Here is a 27,105-nt window from a genome sequence, read left to right on the forward strand (position 1 = left end):
TTCTGTTAAACCATATTCTCTTTTAATGAAGATTTCTTAAATATGATACAAATGACTAGGTTCGTGGCATTAAGCCACAGTCACACCAACCGCATTCTGGCTTGGCTCAACTGCAGAATAAGTGAATTGAAACAATTCCATATTTACATACCGTTTCCCTGAAAGTAAGGCCTACCCTGAAAATAAGCCCTAGCTTGATTTTGGGGGTGGGCCTAATATAAGCCCAACCCCAAAAATAAGCCCTAGTTTTGGGGTGAGGCACACACTTAAAAATCAAGTTAGGGCAGGGGTGGGGATGTGGAGCTTCCCCACGCGCCCCACACCCACATACCTTGCAGCCAGGCCTCTCCACGCCAGCCCACCTCTTCTGAGGCGTCTTCTGCAGCCAGGCCTGCATTTCTCAGTCAGGCCTGCATTTCTGGAAAGGCCACTGTAGCTTAGAACCGAGCCATAGATTGAATTCATAGCTCAGTCCTCGGCTGCAGAGCCTTCCAGAAAGGCCAGACTGCGAAATGCAGGCCAGAATGCAGCTGCAGGATGAAACTACTCCTTCAGCTACAGAAGTAGATGGGCTGGGCAGGACTGTCAGTGCAGAAGGTGAATAAAAAAGACACCCCCCCCCCCCGAAAATAAGACCTTGTGCCTTTTTTGGAGGCAAAATAATAATAATAACACCTGGTCTTATTTTCGTGGAAACACGGATAGTTCTGTAGAATGAACACCTACGTTGTTTCTTCATTTCTGTAGCTGTTAAAAAATGATTTATCAGCTTTCTAGAAAAAGTCCTGTGTGTTGAACTACAGCAGGAATCTTCAAACTTGGCCCTTTTATGACTTGTGGACTTCAACCCCCAGAATTCCTCAGTCAGCATGCCTGGCTGAGGAATTCTGGGAGTTGAAGTCCGTAAGTCATAAAAGGGCTAAGTCTGAAGATCCCTGAACTACAGCATCCTTTCCTAAAGAAATTGTGAAAAACTTTTGGTAGCTGCTACTAGAAATATCAGGGGTGGCGATGAAGGAAAAAACAGTGTCTGCACAATCAGAGAAAGCACTTTTCTCCTTTTCCAGCCCCATTTTTATAACCTAGTCCCGATTCCATTTTTACTATTGGTAGTCCTCAACATACAACCACATGGGACTGGAACTTCTGTCACTAAAGAATTTTTTCTATTTTTTTTTTTTTTTTTGCTGCGATCCTTAAGCGAATTGTTAAGCAAACCAGTTGTTAAGCAAACCAGGCTTCCCCCATTGACGTTGCTCATTGGAAGTCAATTAGAAAAACCACAAATGGCAATCATAGGATCCCAGGACACTGCAACCATCATAACCGGTGGCCAAGTACATTTTGATCCTGTGACTATAGGGACGCTACAACCTAAGTGCAAAGACTGTCAGTCACTTTTTTCAGCACAGATGGTTGTAAGTTCAAGGACTACTTAGATTGTGTTGCTATTAGAAAAGCAGGAGCACTACAAAGATGGCAACATTTCTAATCAGTATTTTGGATTTCTGATCTGTATTGTTCTGCAGATTGATTTATTCTCCCCATTTCTACTGTGCACAGTCTAAACTCTAGTGTCTCTTGATGGCTTGCATCAAGTATTGTATGTCCTTCACAGTTGATATTGGGGGGAGGCAAATCATTTAAATGCTGCACAAGGATTGACTCCACAGCTTACACTTGAAGTTGTTGTTGTTGTTGTTGTTGTTATTATTATTATTATTATTATTATTATTATTGAAAATTCCAGTCCAACGCCTCCTGCAAGAAGATGCACTAGTTGCCTTGGCGGTCAGCCTTTTGATTTGCTCTTGATTTTACATTCAGCCAAGTACCATGAAGGACCCGAATACATTTACAGTCAAGCACAAATTAAAAATCACTCTATTACAGATAAAATAAAAACAATGCAGTGTTAACTATGTGATGGTAGTGCAGTCTCCTCCTTATTCGTGCACATGCGTACCATTCAGTAGGGAAACAAGAAATCTTGTTAATTCATTTTTAATTTTTTTTAAAAAAGGGGAACAAAGGTAGAACACTCCAGAGGTTTCCCCATAAGCAGGCTCTGGCTCAACTTTATAAGAACTGGTTGACATTAGTGACATTTCTTTCCCCTCAAGTCCTAACATTTTCACCTGTTGGTGGTTTAAGGAATGATTGTACAGTGATTTTCAGCAAAATTTTATTTCAAGCCAAAAATGCTCTCATTTGTGCTGCTCCTCAATGATCGGCATAGAATGGGTTTGTGAATAGTACTCAGTATTTGTTCTTGTTTGTGGAACGAGGCCATTGAAGCCCGGTTTGCACATTCTGCTAAGCAACAAACAAACCAGGTTACCCCTTATCCACACTGTGGTGTCCTTGGTGTACTAAAGTAAAGAACAGCTTGCCTCCTGGAGGTGTGGTGCTCAATGGCTGGAGGTTTTCAAGAAAAGATTGGACAGCCATTTGGCCGGGATAGTACAAGGTCTCCTGCCTTGAGTAGGGTTCGAAAACCTCCACTTTCATTCCGTGAATGCAGAAGGTGGAAACAGAGTTTCCGTCAGGAAAGAAGATGGAGGAAAGTGACCAGTGAAATGAATTCTGGGAGTGAAATGGTAGACAACTAACTCAAGAAGCGCCAGCTTTGACCCAGGAGACTTTATAAAAGAGCTTCTTCCTGCCTTTTGCTAGAGAAGATGAAAGAAATATCACCCACAGTATTCTGCCAGTTTACAGGAAAATTTCATACTTTACAGCCTTTTGCTGACTGGGATTGCTCCTGGTAGCTGTGACAGGGATGCCAGGCAGGTTTGTTGAAATTGCATTATATACCTTTCTCTGTTTTGCAGGATTGCAGCTCCAGTGCCAATCCTTGCCTGACATCAGTTTCCCCTCTCTGGGTTAATTTTCAGTCTAGATTCAACAGCAACCTAAAAACAAAAGCCCACAAGCTTCTTTCTGTCATGTCACCCATATCTAGTGAGGTCTGGAGGAGGCAGAGGGGGATTTTTCCAGAGTTCAGGTTAGAGCTCCCAAGTTTTGGCCTTAAAGTAAAGGCTTTTTCTCTTAAGTGAACTCATCCAAAAATCAGGTCTGCTCAGTTATGGGTGGAACTTCTGAAGTAGAGGCAACTTCGATCCTGAAATTTGGTTCTACTGTTCAGGTTCGGTTGAAGAGGATATGAAGAAATGAAGTCCAGAGGTTTCCAGGCATCTGCAAAGGACATTTTTTTCTCAATGTGTCCAGAATTCAGGACTGGCAGCAACATTAATTTCTCCATCCTTTCCATGCAGTGGGTTTTGGAAACCAGAGGGAGTCACTTGGAAGAGCTCTGGTTGAATATTCAGGTGAAAATGGGTGGTGAAGGTTCCAAACATTAGCTATGGAGAGGGAAAAAATAAAGTATAAATCGGAAAGAATGGAAACAGCAACATTCACATTATTGTTTTGTGCCAATGTCTCAGTGGAGAATCAGAGGCTGTTCATAGGAGAGGTTGCTCTTTGGCATGTAAGCTGATGATATGGCACATTCATACCATGCTAATCTGCATTTGAATCTAGGTGAAGCTTGGTTAGTGTTAACCTCATTTTGTTTTTTAGTAGCTGAGTGTTATGGGTCAATATATTATGCTGTTGTGACATCACTTTGCATTCACAGGATTGACAGCCACTCCCCAGCCAAAGAAATACACATTACACATGTCTCAAGCAGAACCCTCCTCAGAAGAGCTGGCCAATTTATCACATAGCCAAATAATTCCCCCATAATTTCTCCCTATCCGTGTAGGAAAGTTTTTGTTCTTTTGGAAATTTTAAACAATGTTCTAACAGGAAAAAGACAAACCAGGAGCTGAGCTGAAATGGAGACATGGGAGAAAGACAATTCAAAACCACTCTCTCATTAAAGCTGGAATTTATAGGAAGAAAGATTTTCCAGGTGCTATAACAAATTGACATAGAGGTAATACCTCTTCAAAATCATCCTTTCTGTAGAGAAGTAAAAAAAACAACCCTAAAATTGTGCTTACTTTGTTTTTCTGTTTATTTAAATTTATTTAATCTATTTCTAGTATCTACTGTCTCTATACAAGCTCAATCACTATGTGTTTTTATTCAACTTGGAATCTTTTTCATCAGTTTTATTTATTCATGCCACTTAGCTTACATGCTGCTCCAATCATTCACTGATTGTGACTGATTCACTGATTCTAATCATGTGTAAACAAGGTTAAAATAACAAATGATAAGAATAAATAATATAAGTAATAAAATATTCTTATGTCAATGAGTCATGTCCTATGTATTCCTCTTAGATCATTTTTCCTCAAAGGCCTGTTGAAATAGCCAAGATTTAATAACTTTTATGTATGAACAAATACAATCGTCCTATATTTTGATTTTCTTCATCATTGAATGCTTTGTGAGTAACTACTCAAGGTTAAAAAGCAGTGCGTACTTTCTCTCTTTTCCTTTTTAAAATAAAGTTTGATTCATTTTGAGATTAGTCTTATCTCCTCAAACAAAAAAGAAGAAGCTTGGTGTTTCTAGTTCCAACCTCGTTACACTTTTCCCATTTTTTTCCACTTTTTGTCAACTGTGAGGCCCTATTTCTCTCACATAGTGGTAGTCCTCATTTGGCAACTACAATTAAGTGAAACCACAATTGTGCTAGTGATGTTACTTGAGCTTTCCTATTCTTTACAGACCTGTAAAGGATTGGTTGTAAAGTTACATTGTCATCGCCATCTTAGCTGCATAGAATAGAATAGAATAGAATAGAATAGAATAGAATAGAATAGAATAGAATAGAATAGAATAGAATAGAATAGAATAGAATAGAATAGAATAGAATAGAATTTTGGAGGTCTTCCAGTCCAGCCCCCCAATCATGCAGGAGAACCTATACCATCTCAGACGGGTGATTGTCCAGTCTCTTTTTAAATATCTCCAGTGATAGAGCGCCCACGATTTCTGGGGGTAAGCTGTTCCACTGGTTGATTGTCCTCACTATCAGAAAGTTTCTTCTTAGATCCAGGTTGCTTCTCTCCTTGATCAGTTTCCAACCATTGTTTCCCTCTGGTGCTCTGGTGAACAACCCGACCCCTTCTGCCTTGTGGCAGCCCTTCAGATACTGAAACACTGCTATCGTGTCTCCCCTATTTCTTCTTTTCTTTAGATTAGTTCAATTTGGTCATTAAACAAGGACTACCTGTATTGGACAATCATTTGCCTCAAATGGTATAGGCCAGGGTCTCCTGCTTGAGCAGGAGGTGGCTAGAACATTTCCAAGGTCGCTTCCAACTCTGTTATTCTGTATAAGATTGACAGGGGGGTGCAAGATCCTGCCTTCTGTAGAAGATAGGTAATAGTGACAAGAATGTCTGATTTGACCATCAAAGCAGGTGGAGGTAGAGTTTATAGACCCAGAAGATCTCTAGAAGATGAGAAATGGGTCCTCCAACATTTCAACCTGTGGATCCAGCTCTGCTCCCATGTGTCCAAACTCAGTTCATTGTTTAATTCAGCAAGCAATTAATTTAGTAAATTTATTTATTTATTTATTTATTTATTTATTTATTTATTTATTTATGAGACTTAAATACCGCTTTAAATGCAAGCACTCTCTAAGCGGTGTACACCAGTAAGCAATGTATATATATATTTACATTGCCCCCAACAATCTGGGTCTTCATTTTACCTACCCCGGAAGGATGGAAGGCTGAGTCAACCTTGAGCCGGTGAGATTTGAACCGCTGACCTGCTGAACACAGTCAGCTAAAGTGGCCTGCAGTACTGCACTCTAACTGCTGCGCCACTTCGGCTCATCACCTGACTTGTAAGGATGCAGTCTTTGCAAGTATTCAATAAATCTTGTTTATCAATATTTCCGGTTTCCACAAAAGGCAGGATTCCTAACTGCACATTTTTTTTAAAGCAGGACACTACAGATTTTAGCTGTGCTTGTTAAATAAAGCAGATTAGGTGGGCGATGATGTGAAATCTTTCTGCTGGAGACCTGGAGAATACTTTTTTCCCAGTTGAGAGATTCCTAACCACATCATTTTTTTACAAATAGCTATGCTACCTGGAACTGGTGGCGCTATGATCTAAGGACTCAGAATTATTGTTGATAATATTGAGTTACACAGATGAAGAGCTTGGCAGGATACCAAGCACTTCCTATATACTATGTTGTCCAAAACTGTAAAATAAAACCCTTCCAGAATGGGTTCACAAATCGCTAAGCAATTATGTGGATTTTTTTAAAAAAATCACTGGATACAATGGCATGTGAGAATGACCTTGGAAGACAGGAGAAGAACCACTATCTAGACCAGGGGTTCTCAACCTTGGCAACTTTAAGACTTGTGGACTTCAACTCCCAGAATTCCTCAGCCAGCAGCTGGCTGAGGAATTCTGGGAGTTGAAGTCCACAAGTCTTAAAGTTGCCAAGGTTGAGAACCCCTGATCTAGACAACAAACAATGTCTGAGTTTGAAGGAAAGGTGAGGATGGAGAAGGCATCTCACAAGGGGCCCTCCTTCCTTTTCAGGAGAAAAGTAAGAGAAGAGAGAGATACTTTGAGATATGCAAGCTTCTGTGACTATAATCTTACAATAAAGGCAGTGTTAATACTCAGGGTTGGTATTTCCTGTCTGAACTACCCCAAAGGACTGGCATCACTTCTGCAAATCTCAAAGTACCTCTTCCTTCCCTTACTTTTATTTTCTCTAAAACCTAAGGGAGGTCCACCCCCACTCTTCCTTTGGAGTCAAGATTTTATTTGAGGGGTCCTTGATGCTCGGAGAGCACCAAAGACCCCCCATTTCAACCCTGAGCTACACATATTCTCCTTTATAAGTATCAGACTTGATTGATCAGAACATTATCTAGGCTACAATTCTTCCTCCTGTCTCCCACAGTCATTTTCACATTATGTTTAGTACGATGTATGAATTCAGCCGTTACAACTTGTAAGCTACAATGTATGCCTTGCTTGTTGGGTCAACTATTCATTAAACCATATTAACCAGTGGAACAACCTGCCTCCAGAAGCGGTGAATGCTCCAACACTGGAAGTTTTTAAGAAGAGACTGGACAGCCATTTGTCCGAAATGGTATAGGGTTTCCTGCCTGAGCAGGGGGTTGGACTAGATGACCTCCAAGGTCCCTTCCAACTTTATTATTATTATTAAGCAAATTATAGCTTATATATATGTGATGCATGAATCAGATCTAACCTGGCATAAGAATCACCCAACTGTAGAGAAGGTTACACATTGCATTTACACTATGTTTTGCTTTAAATATGATTTATAAAATAAGCGGTACGTACAATGTGTTAAATCATAAATCACTGTTTGCAAAGCACAATAGCTGAGCTCATACCTCACGCTTAGCCCGCACCAACAAACCACATGATATCTTGGCGCAATATGTGAATCCTGCCCAGTGACAGTAATAGGCCATTGACTTTGGATGCAGACAATTCCAGATTCTGCCTCTGGAAACTCTTTTTAGAAAAATCCCATGTGATGGGGAAATGATATTTTCAGAGTCGCCTGAACCATGAGATGGACAGAAAATAAATTAGATTAGATAGATGAAATAGATGAGAAAGAGAGAGAGAGAGAGAGAGAGAGAGAGAGAGAGAGAGAACTTTGCAGGACCCTATGGAATGCATGCATCAATCCCCAGTGCTGCACCTTGAGCTAGAAAAAAGTCTGACCTGGTATAAAGCAGCTTTGTTTGTTCTTTCTGTGTTGCTTTCACTATTCTGGCCTTGCTTCTTTCCAGCCATCAGTCTTCGGGCAGGGGGATTTTGCCAAGTCACCATAACTATATAAGAAATCATGGACTAATTCAGAAACAGCAACGTTACTTGCATTAAAAATGGGGGTGCCTGCTGTACCTCTGGATGAACGGCTGCACTGGATTTGGCATTCTCCACTGAAAGGTATCTTCAGAAAACTCACACAAAATCTCTGGGAGGGTGTGTAAATCTTGTTCTAAGGGTAACTCTGTATATGAGCATAAATGTGGATTTTGTTTTAGAAAATGTCCTAGAGATGCATGAAATACTGGCTTTAAATGCTCACCGTTTGGGAAGCATGAATAAGTGTAGCATGCATAATACAAAATAATTTTAAATTTAAATTCACAGAAACTGAAGGAAACAAGAGCTGATTTTAACACTTTGAGCCTAGAAAAGAACATTGGTGGAAACTCCTTGTGGCCACTTCTTCACCATTAATTTGTAAATGTCACAGGGTCATCCAGCCATCCTTATGGCAAGATTAAAAAAAACCTTTATTATTATTATTATGGATCATCACACAGTCAGCCAGATGTTCAGATTGGATTTGGCATTTTGTCTACCTATTGAGTCCTTACCCAGGACCTGGGATAGGCAGATGTGGATGTTTGATGGTATTACAGATATCGTCGTAGGATGGAAGCAGTTCCTAGTAAGGCCGCCTTTTGCAATTGACTAATAGCGAATTTGTCAATGCCAATGGTGTTCAAGTGGTGCTCCAGTTGTTTTGGGATTGCACCCAAGGAGCCTATGACTATTGGTACTACCCTTGCTTGCTTTTGCCACAGTCTTTCTATTTCTATTTGTAGGTCTTTGTATTTTGTTATCTTCTCCAGTTCTTTCTCGTCTATTCTGCTGTCTCCAGGCACTGCCACGTCCACTATCCAGACTTTTTTGTCTTTCTTATCGACAATTGTTAAGTCTGGGGTGTTATGTTGCAGGTGCTTGTCTGTTTGAATTCTGAAGTCCCAGAGCAGTTTAATTTTATCATTTTCTATGACTTTCTCTATTTTATGATCCCACCAGTTTTTGCTTACAGGCAAATGATATTTTTTGCAGATCTTCCAATGCACCATTGTTGCTACTTTGTCATGCCACTGCTTGTAGTCAGTCTGTGCAATCTTCTTGCAACAGCTTACCAAGTGATCCATTGTTTCTTCAGCTTCTTTGCATAGGCGGCACTTACTGTCTGTTATCATTATTATTATTATTATTATTATTATTATTATTATTATTATTACTATTATCTCAAAAATTCCATTTCTGTATTGAACAGTGTGTTGTCTAGGTATACAAGTATTGGAATATAAAAATATTGCTTATCTCTGCTATGTTCTTGGCCATTGCTTTATTTAAGAAGCACATCTACTCTTATTCCTAAACAAGAAGATAAGGATTTCACAACAGTCTTTTAACCACATATGATGCTTCATTTTAGTTCTGTCCCACAATTCCATTATGGCTGTGATTGCCATAAAATCTTAAACCATAGACAACCCTACACAATCATATACAACATGTTTACAGCCACAATTTAGGCTAACATTATATGAATCTGCAAGTTTCTGAAGACCTGGCTATACCATCAGACTTGTCAGAGAGGGTCCCAGAGGACAGGGGAGATCTTGCAATGATTTCCTGTCTGTAGTTAATTTTATTTCTTGGTCTTGTGCTTTTCACAGTTTTTAATAACGGCTGTTTTGATGTATTTATTGGTTTTCTTTTTTAATTACCTCTAGAACACCATTCAGAGTCACGCTCTTGTGAGATGAGTGGCCGTACAAATATGAAAAATCAATAAAATAAATGAATCCATCTGGTGAGATCCAAGTTTTCCCTTTATACATCATGGACCAACTATATAAATTCAGGGGGTGGGGGGGAGTGAGCCTGATTGCTGCTTTTATAAGTTTTTTTTTTCCAAAAGAAGAAGAAGAGATAGTGACTCACCAGCTGCAGAATTCTCTGAAGCTTTCCTGGGAAGAGACAGGGAAAGAAGGTAGCGTTAGACAGGTACATAAAGAGGATTATTTTTGCACACCTGTTGATGAAGTGAGGCAAAGCCAAATACAGAGCTCACAGGAAGATATTTTTGGGGTTGACAACAACTTTGAAATGTGTTTGAATATTCGTAGCTCAGGTTGGTAGTTGGGATGTTGGTTTGATCTCCAAGCTTGGCTGTCAGAGCATGCACAGTCTTATTGCGCTGAGGTAACCCAGGGGTAAACACAGTAAACAGCAGTCTATATTAAATGGTGGTTTATCTTACACTATCTACAATATCTTACACCAGGAACAATATACATACCTGTGTTAATACAGCAGTCTCCAACACACAGCAGTTACCTCAGGAAACAGAAGAGAGAGAACACAGCAGCAAAGCTTTTCCTTTTATACAACGGCTCTTAAAGGGATATAGACCCAGCTGAGTCATTCCCAACATTACATCATACATTTTACATCACATCAGCTGGTTAGCTTTTAAATTATTACCTTGTCATTGGCGATTTGGTTGCAAATGCACTGAAGATGTCTCCCCCCCCCCAAATGGAGATGAAACATTTGCAACCAAATCACAAGCTTGGATATCAAACTGACAGCTCGACAACAACTTTCCCTTATCTGGCTATATTGAACTAGAGTTCCTTTCCACCAAGCCAGTTGCATTGTCTTTGCCAAAGATGAAAAGAAAACTGCTGTTCAAACATATTGGTAGGTGAAAACCAGCAGCACAAGTTAGAATAACGTGAAGATCATGCATAGTAGAGTGATTGAAAGTGTTGGACTAGGATTTGGGAGACTCAGGTTCTCAACTGCAGAAGCTAGCTGAGGCGCTCTGGGCTGTGCCTCCTCTCTCACCCAAAAGGCCAAGAGGGATATAATAGTGAAGGTATTGGATGGAGTGGAGAGATCAAACCTCTCTCTCCTCAGCCATGGAAGCTCCCCAGATGAATAGGCCATTCACTCAAGCTCAACTCATCTCCTCTCACCGGGCTATTGTGGGAACTGTACACTTTTCATTTGTCAACTGCCCAGAGTTGCTTGGTGAGATGGGTGCTGTATAAATTAGCTTATTAAATAAATAAATAAATACTTCAGGAGGGCAGGCAGGAATGTAACAAACAAATGCTTACTAAGTTGGTAGCCTTATTAATAGTAAATAGACAAACTCGTAAAGGAGGACAGAGAGAACCAACAGATGACAAGAACTGCAGAAATACCTCAAGCAAAGGTTTTTGCTTTGACACTCAGCACATCTCACTAGTAGGCAAGTTGGCTACTGAATGGAATTAGGTTACCAGATAAGATGCGTGTTTGACATAAAAGATGATAGTTGCATTCTTACCCAAAGCCTTTTTGAACATCTCAGCTAGGCTGGGGACTCAATTCCCAAACCATTTGCAGAGCAGCAATTGGAGAACGCTGGACTTAGCATAGGAGAGCGCATAATTTTAAGAAGCAATTTTCAGGTTTAGGGTAAGGTCAGAAGTGTCCTAGTCCTGTCTGGGAGGCTTTCTAGTGTGGAAAAGCTGGAGAGAATCCCAGCTGGAAGGGACTGGTGGAAGCCGGAAAGAGTTTGTTTCTTCAGCTCTTCCTGGAAAGATCCATTCTCCAATCTACGCAAGATAATTCTCTAGGAGTCCTTGGTGTTCTCTCAGCTTGATTGTTTCCTTATAGACTTTTCATTATCCAAACTAGGTAACATCATCAGTGCTAATAAGGAGTCGGGTTTACTCTCAGTTTATATTCTAAGAGGCCTGGTCTGTCGGTGTTGGTGGAGGTGGCCTTAGCGATTCTTTGGTTGGGCTGTTTGCTGTTGGCTTCTTTGGCAATTTCTTGATTGGGGTATTGTTTACTTGATTGTTGGTCTGATGTTAATCTAGGAGTTAATCTATACTCATCTGATTGCTGATTGCTGGTGGGGAGGTGTTTGGTCTTTTTGTTGCCTTTTTTGCTTGTTGATTGTCTCTTTTGCACAGTAGGTAGATGTTGTTTATCTATGTGACTGTCAATGGCCAATTTGTCAGAGTGCCAGGCTGCCAGGAATTGTCTAGCGTTTGGGGACTTGGTTTGGTCTAGGATGGTTACAGTTTCCCAGTTGAAACTGTGGTTAAGTCTGTCCATATGTTGTGAAATTAAAAAGTTTTCATCATATCTTTTGACTGTTTAGTCTTCTGCTTGTTTGTCCTACATAGTGGCCGTTGCAGTCTTTACACTGTATACGTAGATGACGCCTGTTTTTTCTCCTGCAGCTGCTGGGTCTTTTGGTTTACTTTTAGAAGGCTTTAGTTAGTTTGTGTGCTTATGCTGATTCCAGGTAGTTGTAATAGTCTGATGTTGGTTTCTGAGATGCTTTTGATGAATAGCAGTGTTATCCTTTTTACCGGCTGTGTGGGTTATGCTATATTGGATTGATGATGAAGTTGCATGGATATCCATTTTGTTGAAAGATGTTGTAAAGATGATCTATTTCCTTTTTCTGCTGTTCAGAGTTGCTGCAATGTGTTTGTGCTCATCTAAGTAGAGTTCTTAACAGCTTCTCTTGTGGGAGGATGCGTTGTTATCTTGGTAGTGGAGCACTTGATTGATGTGGGTGGGTTTTTTTGGTACACTTGTATTTCTAGTTTGCCTTCATAGTCTCTGCTGATCAGGATATCCAGGAAGGGCAATGAGTTGTTCTTTCCTGGTGAATTGGATTCCTTTGAAGATGTTGTTGATGGTTTTTTGGGTGTTCTCTAATTGGTCTTTTTTATTATGATGAAAATGTCATCTACGTATCTGATCCATATTTTGGGTTTCATTTGTGGGAGGGCTATTGATTCCAGACATTGCATTATGACCTCAATTATGAGTCCTGAAAGTGGTGATCCCATAGGTGTACTTTTTATTTGTTGATAAGTTTTTCTGTTGCATTGATCCTGGCTGTTCAATTTTCATGTATTTGGTTGTCAGGTGTGCCATGGAGCAATGTTGTAATAGATTCTTTGGCTAATTCTGAGTCTATGGATGTGAAAAGAGCTGTGACATCAAATGAGACCATGACTTTATCCTTATCTATTGTCACATTTTTGATTCTTTGAAGGCACTGTAGTGGGGAATTGATGGAGTGTTTGCTTCCCCTTGTAAGGAGAATTATCTAGACATGTCATCATAGCTTCCAAATTAACAAGAGCAGAGAAATGATTTACAAATGAGGGAAGCTGAGTGACCTACCTAGAATCAGCTACAGTTTTCCCCAAATCCAGGTCAATCTAAACTTAACTGATGTTTTGCAGATAAAATATATTAAACAAATTTATATGGCCACCCAACTCAAAATTAGGTGACTCCTGGCAGCTTACAACATTAAAAATTACAACATAAAACCTCACCACCCTTTAGAGCAGGGGTGTCAAATTCGCAAAGTCACGTGACATGTCGTGACATATCGTGACTTATTTTCCATTGCCGGCAATAGGGTGGGCGCGGTTTTGCCATGACACATCCAGCCCACGGCTGGCAGTTTGACACCCCTGCTTTAGAGGCACCTTGGACAGCTCAGCTCAGCATAGGTCTGTTGAGTGCCTTTCATTGGTCCTGATTTGTTCTACTTTTAATTTTAATAAAAAAGACCGCCGTTCCCAGTTTTACACAGCCAATTCCACACACATACACACACACATACATACATACACACACACACACATTAGCACAAATGTTATTTTAGAGAAATATATCAAATATTAATTATTCATTGTTTTATTCTTCTCAGTTGTATAAGTACAAGTAGTAACAATTTTGAAACCCCAAGGTGGAGATTTCATCTCCTCCTCCTCCTCCTCCTCCTCCTCCTCCTCCTCCTCCTCCTCCTCCTCCTCCTCCTCCTGTTTTTCATTTATTTTTGTAATGGAAGTAGAAGGGGATAGTTAGTTTTCGTTTATTTAATTTAAAAAAACCCTTTCAAAAGCAATGTTTTTGTGTTTAGAGCTCTACAGTTGTTCTCGAATGAGGGGGAAGAAAAAATTTATCCGCATACAAGACTGAATAATAAGTAGTCAATTAACATATGCATTCAGAGCAGACTTTCCAGTCTGAGCACTAATATAACAATGCATCAATAGTTAATTACTTATTTATTAGCCATGACTCCATCACCGCTCTGGGCGGCACACAGGCATGAAACCATTATATGAAACAATACTTTACAAAAGTTATCAAGTGGACGAGAAAGCTTAAAGAATACCCTAATGGCATAGAAGCAGATGATGGCTCCTCAATAAATATCAGGAATAATTTCATGTATGTATATATATATATACATACATACATACATACATACATACATACATACATACACATACACAAAACCATCTCAAGTTGTAACATTGTGAAATGGAGGAAAGCTTCTCGGTTCACGTGTTTTTGTTATCCATGATTGCATTTTCAACCTCTAAAAAAAACCTCTGTGGCCTACAATATATTGTCCATGGCACCAAGTGGGGGAGACAGAGGAAAGGAAAGGGAGATGGCCAAATTTGATTCTCTGTCCATCTTAAAAAGTACCATTCCTGACGAAATTAGTTCCTAAGCAGGCCAATGCCTTAGGCTGCAGTCCTAAATTCAATTTGTTGTGTCAATCCTGGCTCACCTAATGCAACCAAAATCACTTTGAAGATACAACATAATCTTATTAGCCTGCAAAAAATGAAACAGTACATACTGGGCTTCCAGCAAAGCATTGGCCCTTTTTTGAACAGCCCTTAGCAAAGGCAGAACCAGAGCTCATATACCCTTAACTTACTACACGTAGTGCTTGACCTTACAACCACCCCTGAGCCCAAAATTTCTGCGGCTGTGAGAAAGTTGTTAAGTGAGTTTTGCCCCATTTTAGGACCTTTCCTGCCACAGTTGTTAAGTGAATCACTGCGCTATTAAGTTAAGTACTCTGGCTCCCCCATTGACTTTGCTTGTCGGAAGGTCACAAAAAGTGATCACATCACACACACACACACACACACACACACACACACACACACAGGACAAGCAACTATCATAAATACATGCCACTTGCCGAGCATGTTGTTCACATGACCATGATGGTATTGCATTGGTCATAAGTGTGAAAAACAATCATAAGTTATTTTTTTCAGCGCCATGGTAACTTCGGTCATTAAATGAATGGCTGTAAGTTGAGAACTGCCTCTACATTGCAAAGGCAAGATAAACTAAAAGGCAGACGCTGTGTAAATTACAGCACGATGTTGGAATGCTTTGGATAAACTCATATGGATGACTTTGCTATTTACCCTTCCTTACAGATCAGCATAGCAGCTATAATAAACAATTTGGTTTACTGGGTCATAGGTTCCTGATTCTTCCTCCCCTATTGCCACCCGTGATCAATTCAATTTTCTTACAAGAGGGTTTGAAGCATGTCTGGAGGGTGGAGGCATCTCATAGGCTTGGTAGTGAATGTAGCCCCCAACTGTATTGGGTAAAGAGACCATATCACCACCAACTCCAAAGCACTTATGTTTGAGTTGGCCCTAGATCAGAGGTCCCCAACCTTTTGGGCACCAGGGATCGGTTTGGGGGAGAGAGTGCGTGATTTTTTGTGCTGCCTGCATCTCGCAGATGGGGCTTTGTTGTTTGTGCAGCCCAATTGCTGGCATGCTGTGGCCCGCTACTGGTCCATGGACTGGGGGTTGGGGATCCCTGCCCTAGATTGAATTTAGCTTTCAATCCAAGGTAAACAAGAAAGCCGGACCTGCCGATTGTTGAAATGCATAATGTGGTTGGTTTGGTTGGTTTAGGATGATTACAACATGCTATCTTAGGCATTGAGATTTGTAAACCATGAATTATAGCCCAGTAGTGAAATTAGTCATAGCTAAAGAAAACATGGTTTTGTGCTGTCAAAGCCCAGGCTGGAGGTTTGTAGGCATTTAATGAATGTTGTTAATTAAAAACAAAAAAATAATTTTAGGTTTTTTGGGGGGGGTGTTGGATGTGTGGGTGATGAGCACCACAGCATGTGGGGAGGTTGGAACTAACAGTTTCCATGTCTATGGAGATTCTGAGTCATCCAGGTCTGAAGAACTGAAGAAGCTTCTTGGATAAGAAGCGAAATGTCTTCAAGGGAAAACAAAATCCAGTTGCCTTTTGAAAAAGCACCTTTGGGATAACACTTTCCACCCTCTCCTTTGGTTCCAAAAAATATCTCTTCTCCTTCTTCCAAAGCTTGTATCTACCCTATGAAAACACCTTTCACCTGCAAGAAATAACTCCGTTCTTCTCCAACAGAAAATTCTTCCCTTCAACATTTACACAGCATCCAGAAATTCAAGAGATGCAGCATTTACCATCCCTGCCTCTTTGTGGAGGCAAAGGGTTCTGTTCTACCTGTTGAATTTCTACCTGTCTCGGATCATACCTTGCATGAAGCTTTGGCCCAGACCTACATGACTCAACTTGCTGATCTGGCATCCTAAGTGTTGTGCGTTCCCGAGAACTGGGAGGGTCTGGCTGCAGTCCAGCTGACAGGGAGTAATGTCAGCCATGGCCTTGATCCACCTTACTTAATTTTTGGCCTTTGAGTGATCAGTCACCAAGTGGGTGGCACCTTTGAGATCCTTCCGTTCAGCAATGCACGTGCCCAGCTTCAACCTCCTCCATTGTGTCATACCATCCTCACCACTTTGCTCTTTCTGCAGTATCTTCCAACCATCCCTATGAAGTCATTTCCATCCAGCTCAGCTGCTAAGAATTCTGTATGTCAGGCACCTAAGAAGTTCTGGGTTCCTTATACTAACAAAAATGATGCATTGGTTAAGGAAGCTGAAAAAGAATGATTGGGGAATGAGAGGGAAAACAGAATATAGAGGTGGTGATAATTCTGCACACCTAATTAGTGCAAAACACCAGGGTGTGTGTATTTTGTGGCTAAGGCCACAGCACTCCCTATATTTAGGAAGTAAGCTAACATAATAATTGTTTTTCTCACTGCATGTGCCATTCCTTATTACACCATATTTTTTTTCTAAATGTGCCTATCTAAGGTGTTCTTGCCCATCGTAGTAACTTCATGGATTCTGGGTACTATGCTGAAAACAGAGTGGCCGATTTAAAGAGCATTACCTGGACTAGGACAGCTGGACAGGTGGATGGACATAACCTCAGTTATAGGTCTGCCTTCCCAACTGAAAACACTTCTGATTATTTCAACATCTGCCTTGCCAAGCATACTTCAGACAACGCTACTATATCTGAGTTGTAAAATCCAGATGGCCTAAGCAGATGGCAGCAAACACCTCATCATTGACTTCTAGTAGCCATAATGAGGACAGGAAGGTCTGGAGGAATGTTGTCCATTGGGTCGGACACAACTTCGCAACTAACAACAACAACAGCAAACCTGAATGACTTCTGCAGTCCACATGCAATATCTCTTCCTTTGAGGAACCCCAAACATCTACACAGCTGTCAAACTCAATCGTGTCATGTGACATATCATGATGTATTGCAAAGTTTTCTACCCTTGTGGAGCTGGGGTGGGCGTGGCCTGTGTGTGACACATCCATGGGCCACCAGTTTGACACCCCTGAATTCTAGGAGATATCTCTTAGGCCAGTGGTTCTCAACCTGTGGGTCGGGACCCCATTTGGGGTCGAACGACCATTTCACGGGGGTCGCCAAACAAGGCTGTCCGCCATTTTTTCCCCTTTTCTTTGGCCACGCCCCTGGCACCCGGTGATGTATAAGTGGTTGGGGGTCATCACAACATGGGGAACTGTATTATGGGGTCACGGCATTAGAAAGGTTGAGAACCACTGTCTTAGGCTGAGCACAAAAGAACAGGTCTCCAGGACATTTGTCCCAGCTGATAATAGATGTGGTTTGTAAGAATCCCATTAGAGAATTCTAACTGTGGCTCTTTCATGATTTCACCCACAGTGGTGTTCAAGTTTAGAGGTGATCCCAATAACTGAGTCTCTACATAAAGATTTGGCCAATGTGGCAGGTGGGAATCCCTGCCTATCATCATGCAGTAAATCTTTCACCAGCTGGTGAACATAAACATACAGCTATCAGAAGGATAGAGTTGGCAGGATAATTGTTGTGACTACACACCATACCAATTATTATTACTCAATCACCTCCATTGCTCTGATCCCCCACTGGGGCCCCAAGCCGACTGGCAGAACCAGATATTTAGGCCCTTACAGAAAAAAAGGAGGGTTGGAGCTTAGTAGCATTTACATTTATTTGATCAATTTTGGTAAGACGATCTCTTGTTAAGATGGATAAAGAAATCATATATCTAATGGGAGAAAGACAGAGTGCTTTAATCCACTCTCTATTCTTCATCTCTTGGGCACAGGCGACAGAGAGACAGATTACAGGACCAGAGGATGAGAGGAACTACAAGAACTGGTGTTACTCTATCTCCCACTACATCTTCTTTCTAGGTGGAGAGGAGAGGAGAGAAGAGGAGAGGAGAGAAGAGAAGAGAAGAGAAGAGAAGAGAAGAGAAGAGAAGAGAAGAGAAGAGAAGAGAAGAGAAGAGAAGAGTTGGAAGGGACATTGGAAGTCTTCTAGTCCAACCCCCTGCTTAGGCAGAAACCCTATACCATTTCAGATAAATGGTTGTCCATTCTCTTCTTTAAAACTTCCAGTCTTGAAGCGGTTACAACTTCTGGAGGCAGGTTGTTCCACTGATTAATTGTTCTAACTGTCAGAAAATTTCTTCTTAGTTCTAGGTTGCTTCTCTCCTTGATTGGTTTCCATCCATTGTTTCTTGTCCTGCCTTCAGGTGCTTTGGGTTGCCCTCTTCTCTGTGGCAACCCCTGAGATATTGGAATACTGCTATCATGCCCCCCCTCGTCCTTCTCTTCATTAAACTAGACATACCCAATTCCAGCAACTGCTCTATATATGTTTTAGCCTCCAGTCCCCTAATCATCTTTGTTGCTCTTCTCTGTACTCTTTCTAGAGTCTCAACGTCTTTTTTACATCGTGGTGACCAAAACTAGATGCAGTATTCCAAGTGTGGCCTTACCAAGGCATTGTAAAGTGGTATTGCAAGGTGTCATCCTTGCAAGGTTGCAAGGTGACATCCTTTCACTCCTCCCCCTCCTGCCCACACCGCTCAATACAGCACAGAATGGCTGCTTTTATACATTGCAGTGAGAGATGGAGGTTTAACACAGTCCCATAGCAACCCAAGATGAAACCATCCAAATTGTGTGGGGAAATGGGTTGAATTTCACTGACGTTGACTTTTTTTTTCCAGTTCAGGTTTATTTCATAATTAAGGGTGGAAATAGAAGAGATCTAGAGATAATCTAGTTTCCTCTATGGTACAAATCTAGCCAATGAGATTTGTTTCTGAACACCCTGTATCAGCGTAATATGAAATAAATAAACTTTCTGAACTATTGTTTCCATTTCTGCTGTAAATTCAAACTTACATCTTGCTTGTGTTTAACTTGGACATCTTGCGCGTGTTACCAAGGGGCCATGTTTTGAGATAGCAGCTCATCTATTGCAAAAGTTTTCTTGTTTATCCTGCTGGCTGTTATCTCTGCTTAGGAAATTATAATGAAATCCATATGATATGTTGTCTCTTGGAATGTTCAGAGGAAACAGATAAGATGTGATGATAGGTATTATCCCAAAGGAGGAAAGACGAGCTACAAGTCGGTTAATATTGAAAGGTGATTAGTATAAACACTGGCAATCCAAAGAAAAACTCCTATTCATGAGTCCCATCAACTCTTGTCTCTTTGGCAATACAGATGTTCTACATGTACACATCCAACAGTGCCTTCACTATATGCAAAGATCTCTTCCTGATATTACTTTTCAGGGAGGAACATTTTCATAAATAGGAAATAGGAAAGAACACCTTTGGCCTATTTTGAGACTCTAATCAGACATATTATCATGCTGTGCTTATGGCTTATCATGTCAGATTATTCAAAATCCTGGGCAGGAAGATAACTTTGCATTTGTACGGTTTGATTTATTGAAATTAGACACCATCTTGAGCAGGAATGTGCTGAGACTGCTGAAAATGTAAGCATCAAACAGCTTTACCTATTGGTTCTCCTGGAATAGATAAGTCCAACCCAGTGGTGGGATTCAAATATGTGAACAATCGGTCCTCTGTGTGGATGCCGCTTCCAGAAGTCCATTCTGGGCCAGGGCAACAAAAAATTAGCTATGGATTCTGCCGAACTGGTGCGAACTGGCTGAATCCCACCACTGGTCCAACCTGGTGCGCTGTTGAGGTACTGAACCTCTAGTAGGATGTTCAATGTAATGGCCAGGAGCATCAGCATGCCTAGTAACAACTCCATTGTCACTCATCAGGCCCCCTCTTCATTTAACATCTTACAGTAAATAAAAAGAGGATGTTGATATAATGTAAAATACTAGCCTCCGTATTTCCAAAAGTTTCAATCCCCAAATGGGCCCTATAAGCTTAGCCCATAATAATGCTGGATAGCTATACTCCATTGTTTTATTTGGGAATGTGTTTCCTGTCTGGAAAAGAATAAAAATAAAAAAGGTTGATGGGGATTGTCCTGTGACTGGCTACAGGCTACCAGGGTAGCAACTATAATTCTGATAAATCAGTGTTTTGCAAATGATTTCATTCCTAACAACAGGCATTTATAGGTAAGGGCTTCTATAGCATAATCTCAAAATTCCAAATATGCTCATTGAACCCCAAATGTAACATTTTGCATGGGAAAACGTCAGATCTTGTTTTACTTTCTTACTATCACTGCCTCTCAATAAAAGTTCCTTTTTGACAATAATGCCTATTTCAAGAGTTCTGCTTTCTTGGGAGGATTAGTTGAGGCAGGACCTTATAGTTGGGGACTCCTAGTCTGCCATTTTCCTAATTTCCATTACTATTTCCATATTTGTGTGTGTGTGTGTGTGTGTGCCCAAATTCCCATTTTCCAATTTCTATGTTTCTGCCATTGAGTTTGATACATCTGTCTTCATTCATTCCTGAAATCTCCTATCTGACCCTAAACCTCTGCTGAACTGAATCCAGTCATCTGTACAAATTATATTCCATTCCTTTTAAAAAAAAAAAAACAGCTAATATATTTGGCCTTCTTTGTCAAGAGATGGCCCCAAACCACTGCATCTGTGCTCCCCCCCCCTACCATTGGCAGATGAGTATTAGACATATGGAACATCTCTAGGACAGACAGCCTGATCGAGAAATTAGTCATTAGCAGGAGGAATGCTAATCTTAGATGAATTTTCTGCACATGCTATTTTATTAGACCTGTTTTTACCATCTATCTTTTCACATTATTTCTTTCCGTTGTCGGCTTTTTGTCTTTCCCACCTTTAGAAGCTACAGAGGAACCCATCATGTTATTAACCTCAGGAACACCTTGATAGGATTCACATATTGTGCTGCACCATGGTTTCCTGAACAGCAATTTGCTAAAAGCACAATTTTCCCACGGTAAACCATAAATCATGGCTTATAAACCACAGTAATAGCATCCAAACAACATGCTAAGATTCAAACAAACCATTCTTATATAACTGACAGCATTCTTTTTGGTTGGTTTTGATCTAATCATTTGGGCCTTCTACCTGACCTCATTCAATGTGAGATTCCAGGGATGTCACCTAGAAGCTTCTATATGCAAATGCCCCCCCCCCCATCTATGAATATTAGCCGTTGGGATGTTTGTACTTATTTTGTAGCAAAATTGCAATAGGAAGTTGTGGAACCTCTTTATAAACCAGGGTCTAAGGACAGGGATTAGGCAATGGACAATTTCCATTTCTGCTAGAATGGAGAGATTTGGAGTTAAATGTTTGGAAGGCAACTTGTTGTCCACCCCTGATCTAGAAAGGAATAAAAAGAAAGTTTCCTTTGAATCAAGCTCAGGTAATGGACAGTGTTTACAGATGAGGGGATCCCTTTAAAAAATTAGCCACAGAGAGCTGCAAAACACATGGTAGAACCTCACTGCAAAACTGGTATTTTAAGAACCTTATCGTGCATTAATTAAGGAAGCAATTTAGAAGGCCATACAACTCCAAAACATTGGGTGGTGTACAGCATTAAAATAATAAAAAACAAGGAAAACAAGAAGAAAACCCCAATGTATAACCAGACACACAATCCTACTAAAAAGATAAAATCCTATAAGAGGCTCAAAACCCTCAACACCTTCAGTGGATTTCTTCTCCCTAAATATCTCCAAATTATATGCCTTAGTTAACTTGTACATGATCCTCACTTGGGGATTGAAAGAACAAACTATTTAATCAAGAAATGGAGAATAAAGTGTGATGTAGAAGGTAGCACTTAAAGCAGTGGTTCTCAACCTGTGGGTCGGGACCCCATTTGGGGTCGAACGACCATTTCACGGGGGTCGCCAAACAACGCAGTCCGCCATTTTTCTCCCCTTTTCCTTAGCTGTGCTACTCCCTTTTATTCTATTGGCTTTTGAAAGCCAATAGGAATTGTCCAGGCTGTCTCTGCCCTGCTGAGCCCGCCAAAAGTCCCATTCTGCATATGGTGCTGCACCAGTTGAGTAGTCCTCGACTTACGACGGGTTGGGGGTCGCGGCATTAAAAAGGTTGAGAACCACTGACTTAAAGGCTAGGTTTCAAATCTCCTTCCAGGCATGAGGCAATCCTCTTACCCAACAGAATAGCTAGCTAGGCAACCTAGAATAAAATGCGTTTTTTTATGACACCCTAAGTTTCTGAAGCATGGGATAGCTGTTAATAATGTGAAGGTACTGCGTTTTCAAGTTTTAAAGATGAATATTCAAAAGCAAGGCTAATTTAATACTTTGTTCTCAGCAAAAGAACTATGGGTGACATTATTCCTCTAGAAAATGCAAGTTCCTACTGGTTCTTGGGACAACTGACTCCAATGCTCAATAAACAGACTGACCTTGGAGCTGCTTGTCCCACAGCACTGAAACTCTTACAAAGTAGATCACAAACATACAAAAAAAATACCAATAAATAATCATTACATGCATCAATAAAATAATGACCAAAATGTTGGCTAAACTGGGGCCAGACAGCTGGCTTGACGCTTGTCCCTAGAGGTCCTTCAGAAAGGCAGTCCTAGAGCTGGGATGGCTAAGCAGTGCGAAAGACAATGACAACATCCAGTCACTCTCTTTGGAAAACAGCTCAGTTTCAGCTAGGTCACCATCCCTAACTTGCAACTCCTACCTTCCCGTCAGGTTTCCCTGATACTTAGTCTGCCTTGAACTGCAAAGCAGCTCTTTCTCCAGCCTCCACCTTTGCCATGTAGGAGAAGGTGAAGCAAGATGGGAGGAAGGATGTGTGGATAGAGCAGATAAGATACGGCTGGTTTAGTCAGGAGAAGATGAATCAGATGAAGGCAATTCTTGCAGCACAAGGTCCTTCCATTATAACTCAAGGTGACGGCCAGTTGGCTTTCTCTTTCCAATGGGCCTTCTTTGCCATTAAGCTTATGATCAAGAAGGTCATTATCTTGTCGGGTGGCCTCTTCTTTTTAACCAGTCGATGCAAGTTGAAGGTTGCCAGAGCTTCCCTTTCAGGAAAAAGTAAATCCAAAGTAGAAATCAAGATGAAAGGATGTTGTAAATGAAACCTGGATTGGCAAGCAAACTAAGCTCATCACCAATGCAAATAGATGGTTACATCAGGGAACATGAATTAAGAGCAGACTTTGCACATCCATAAATCCTTGCTGGGGCACATACATATCCTTGTTCAAGAAAGTAAATCATTCTTTTAATTTTGTGTGGTTGTAGCATTGACTTCATTATGTTATGTATATATTATATTATTAAGAGAAGAAAGAACACTGGAACATGACTCCGGAAGGATCTATACATAGATGTCCATTTAGCATTGTTTAAATATATTTTCTCCCTTTTACTCTGGCAATCATTCCTCTTCTATTTACCTGCTTTGGGGTATTAATCAGTTTCTTCCACTAACCACAACGATCCTTGTTGACCTCTGTTCTTTCTTATTTTCACAATTGTAAAAGTTTTTCCCACTGAGGCACGCATCTCAGATTGCAATCATATGAATAAATATAAGCCAGACCTCATTTCTCAGATATCTGCAGTTCTAGTTCAAGATCTGTCTTAAACAATATTTAGTACTACTGCTCCATAAATGCCTATTCTACTCATTTCTTTTGCAGCTTGTTGGGATATTTTCTTTCTAGGTGATCTATCTAAAGTAGTCCTAGCATTGCTAACCTCTTGCTTTGACTGTGTTCCTGTGCCTTCAACACCAGCAGGGTAAGATGGCAATGCTGATTTGTGAAAAATGTTGCAGAATAATGTGGTAGAATAATTACTAGCCAGTTGAAAAGCTCACATCACTTCATGATTGTCACAGGATTGTGACATGACTTTACTGAAGACATTGCAGAAACAATGTAAACCATGCTAAAAATGAAACATGCAGGAGGCACAATGCGGACAGAGAAACATGCTTCCTGAAACAAGGATAGGAAACTTGAGGTATTCCAGTCATTTTGAAGTAGTTGATTACCTCTGGAGGACATCGGTTTGCCTATCCCTTCATTAAAAGAAAGAGACTTGCTTAGTTCATTTCTACTCTACTTTTCTTCCAAGAAGCCCAGGATAGTCTTTGCCATTAGTTCATCCTAACCCCAAGAAAGAAACCAAATAATTTTCCTCCATTCCTTCTAGATCTGGCTTTTGCTTAGGCATCCTGACATCTTCTGCATGTAAAGCAGGAGCTCTAGTGCAGTGGATCTCAACCTGTGGGTCGGGACCCCATTTGGGGTCGAACGACCATTTCACGGGGGTCGCCAAACAACGCAGTCCGCCATTTTTTTCCCCTTTTCCTTAGCTGTGCTACTCCCTTTTATTCTATTGGCTTTTGAAAGCCAATAGAATAGACTCTCTTGAATAGAGTCTAATTCTATTGGCTTTCAAAAGCCAATAGGAATTGTCCAGGCTGTCTCTGCCCTGCTGAGCCCGCCAAAAGTCCCATTCTGCAAACGGTGCTGCACCAGTTGAGTAGTCCTCGACTTATGGCCGGTTGAGTAGTCCTCGACTTACGACCAGTTGGGGGTCGCGGCATTAAAAAGGTTGAGAACCACTGCTCTTGTGTTAAGCTACAGTTTTCCCAACCTTTGGAGAAAGAAAACCTGATCTGGTCTGTGCAGTCTCATGAGCAGCTTGGAGAGTATTTTCAGCAAAAATACGGTGTAAAAGAGAAAGGCCACCCTCTGTTCCCAATTGCATGCCTTTCCCGTGTCTCCTATTCACTGAAATTGAAAGAAACCCAAACCCAGATTTCCACCCATCATATCATCAAATCCAGCCTCACATAGTTTTCACAGTTCATTTTCGTAGTTAACTGTGAATATGAACTGTGATGTATGTCAAATCTGATTTACCATGTTCAATGTTTTTAATTTTTGTTATTCAATTAAAATATTTTTTAAAAAATCCAGCCTCACGTGAGGCCCACAAATAGTCAATTACTTTGTGAATTGATTTTCTCTTGGGCTTTAATTTATGTTTTTTCAACTTTTTATTTTGTATCTGGGTTGGTCGTTAGCCATTTTGAAATTTGGTGGAAAAGTAAGCTCAATCAAATGAGTAAATCCACTAATGTTTTGCCTTGTTATATTCAAGCAAGTGTCATCATCATGGTAATACCACCTTGGCTTTCCCTTGAAACTTTCCAGATGTATGGATTACAAAGGGCAACACTGACTCAGCAGACGATGGGATTGTGGTCTAACATATCTGGAGAGCATCAAGTGATGCATAATTGTCTTGATGTATGTTTTCTTTAGTAGGTTCTTAAGCACAAATTCAGTTTTTCCATCAGCCTCCATGAGAGGAAATAACAAACATCTTCATGATACTAGCAAGAATCTAATTTTATGATCTCATTCACACATAATCCAACAAGCAGAACACATCCATGTCTTTTGGAGGTTTTCCTCCCTTACCAGCTTTTTATCAGTCTGGTGCTTTCAGATGTGAGAAATACAATTCTGATCACCTCTAGCTTTCATAGGATTTGCAGTTTCCATCATTTCCAGGCATATGAGATCACATATACCTGGAGAACATCTGGCTGGGAAGATGTCTCCAAGTACCGGGACAACAGGTAAAGGTTTGCTTGAGTTTTTTTGCCCATTTTCCTTTCTACGTTGAGTCCTGGTGCTGAGATAAGCTTCATAAATTAAATTAGTGTCTAATTTCCCATTGTTTAAAGGGATATAAACCTCTAAATTTCTGTGGCTGGCTTCATACCACATAAAGGAGAAGGCTTGAAGTAGAAATTGTGTATGACTTTGATAACAACAGGGCATCGTAGCAAGATGATGAGGAAGAAATATAATTCTAACAAATATATCTCAAAAGCCTGTTTCTCAGTACAATTTTGAGATAAAATTATTCTGGTGTACACACTTACTTGAATACCCCACACTGTATATTCAACTTACAAACACTAAACCCAAATCTAATGGGGAGAGGTGCATATGCAGTACACACTGTGCATGATCAGAGATCCTTTTGCTACCATTCCCAGGGCAGCTGAGCCTTTCACCCATGACCTACCTTTTCTTTCTGGATGCTGGTTGTGGGTCTCCACCCTCCACGGCGGCGCTTGGACTTTGGGGCAAGGGGTACCTGGGCTGTCTTGGCATTGAGGTGTTGAGTGATCTTGACTTCGACAGCCAGCTTCACATTGGTGCGGAGGTTCCTCCTCTCAAAGACTTTCTTGCACAGGGGGCAAGATAACACCTGATTTCCCTTTGCGGTCTCCTCATTCCAGTAGCGAGTGATACAAGCCCGGCAATAGCTGTGGTCACAATCGAGGATCACTGGGTCCTTAAAGTGACCCCTGCAGGCTGGGCAGATAGCCGCTCTCTGCAGCTCAGCCACCAGCCCTTTGCCTTCCATGGTGCACGACTGTGTCATTCTTTGGCTTCTGTGTTCTGATGCCAGCTCAACACCTTGGACTATATAGGCAGGGAGGAAACCAGACGCAGGTTGGGGAGGAGCATCTGTCCGGCTACAGGTAAACAGCCTTGCATAACCAGCCAGTTCTTCCACTCCAGGGACTTGTGCCAAAACGTGGCAGGCAGGAACTGCCGCTGGGGTAGAAGACAAGTCTGTTTTGCTGTTAGAAAATATCACGTCGTGTGATAAGCTACAGCTGTGGGCAGGGTGGGGTGTGCAGAGCCTCGGGTTCATTTTATTTTGTTTTCTGACCTCTGCGAGGGTCAGCTGATCCTCCTCCTGCGTCCCAGAGCTT

The 27,105-nt window shown here is 40.9% G+C and overlaps 1 long non-coding RNA gene across 1 annotated transcript; it reads right to left on the reverse strand.

The window, feature by feature from the left end:
• Positions 1–26,781, reverse strand: LOC120315915. The gene is made up of 4 exons (XR_005558825.1): positions 26,406–26,781; positions 9,751–9,776; positions 7,714–7,823; positions 1–3,365 (listed from the first exon to the last, which is right to left on the reverse strand). It is a non-coding gene; the product is annotated as an uncharacterized LOC120315915 (long non-coding RNA).
• Between the last annotated feature and the right edge of the window lie 324 nt (positions 26,782–27,105).

Source organism: Crotalus tigris, unplaced genomic scaffold (assembly GCF_016545835.1).
Source record: "Crotalus tigris isolate CLP2741 ecotype Arizona unplaced genomic scaffold, ASM1654583v1 scf7180000019189.1338056, whole genome shotgun sequence".
NCBI classification, from domain to species: Eukaryota; Metazoa; Chordata; class Lepidosauria; order Squamata; family Viperidae; genus Crotalus; species Crotalus tigris.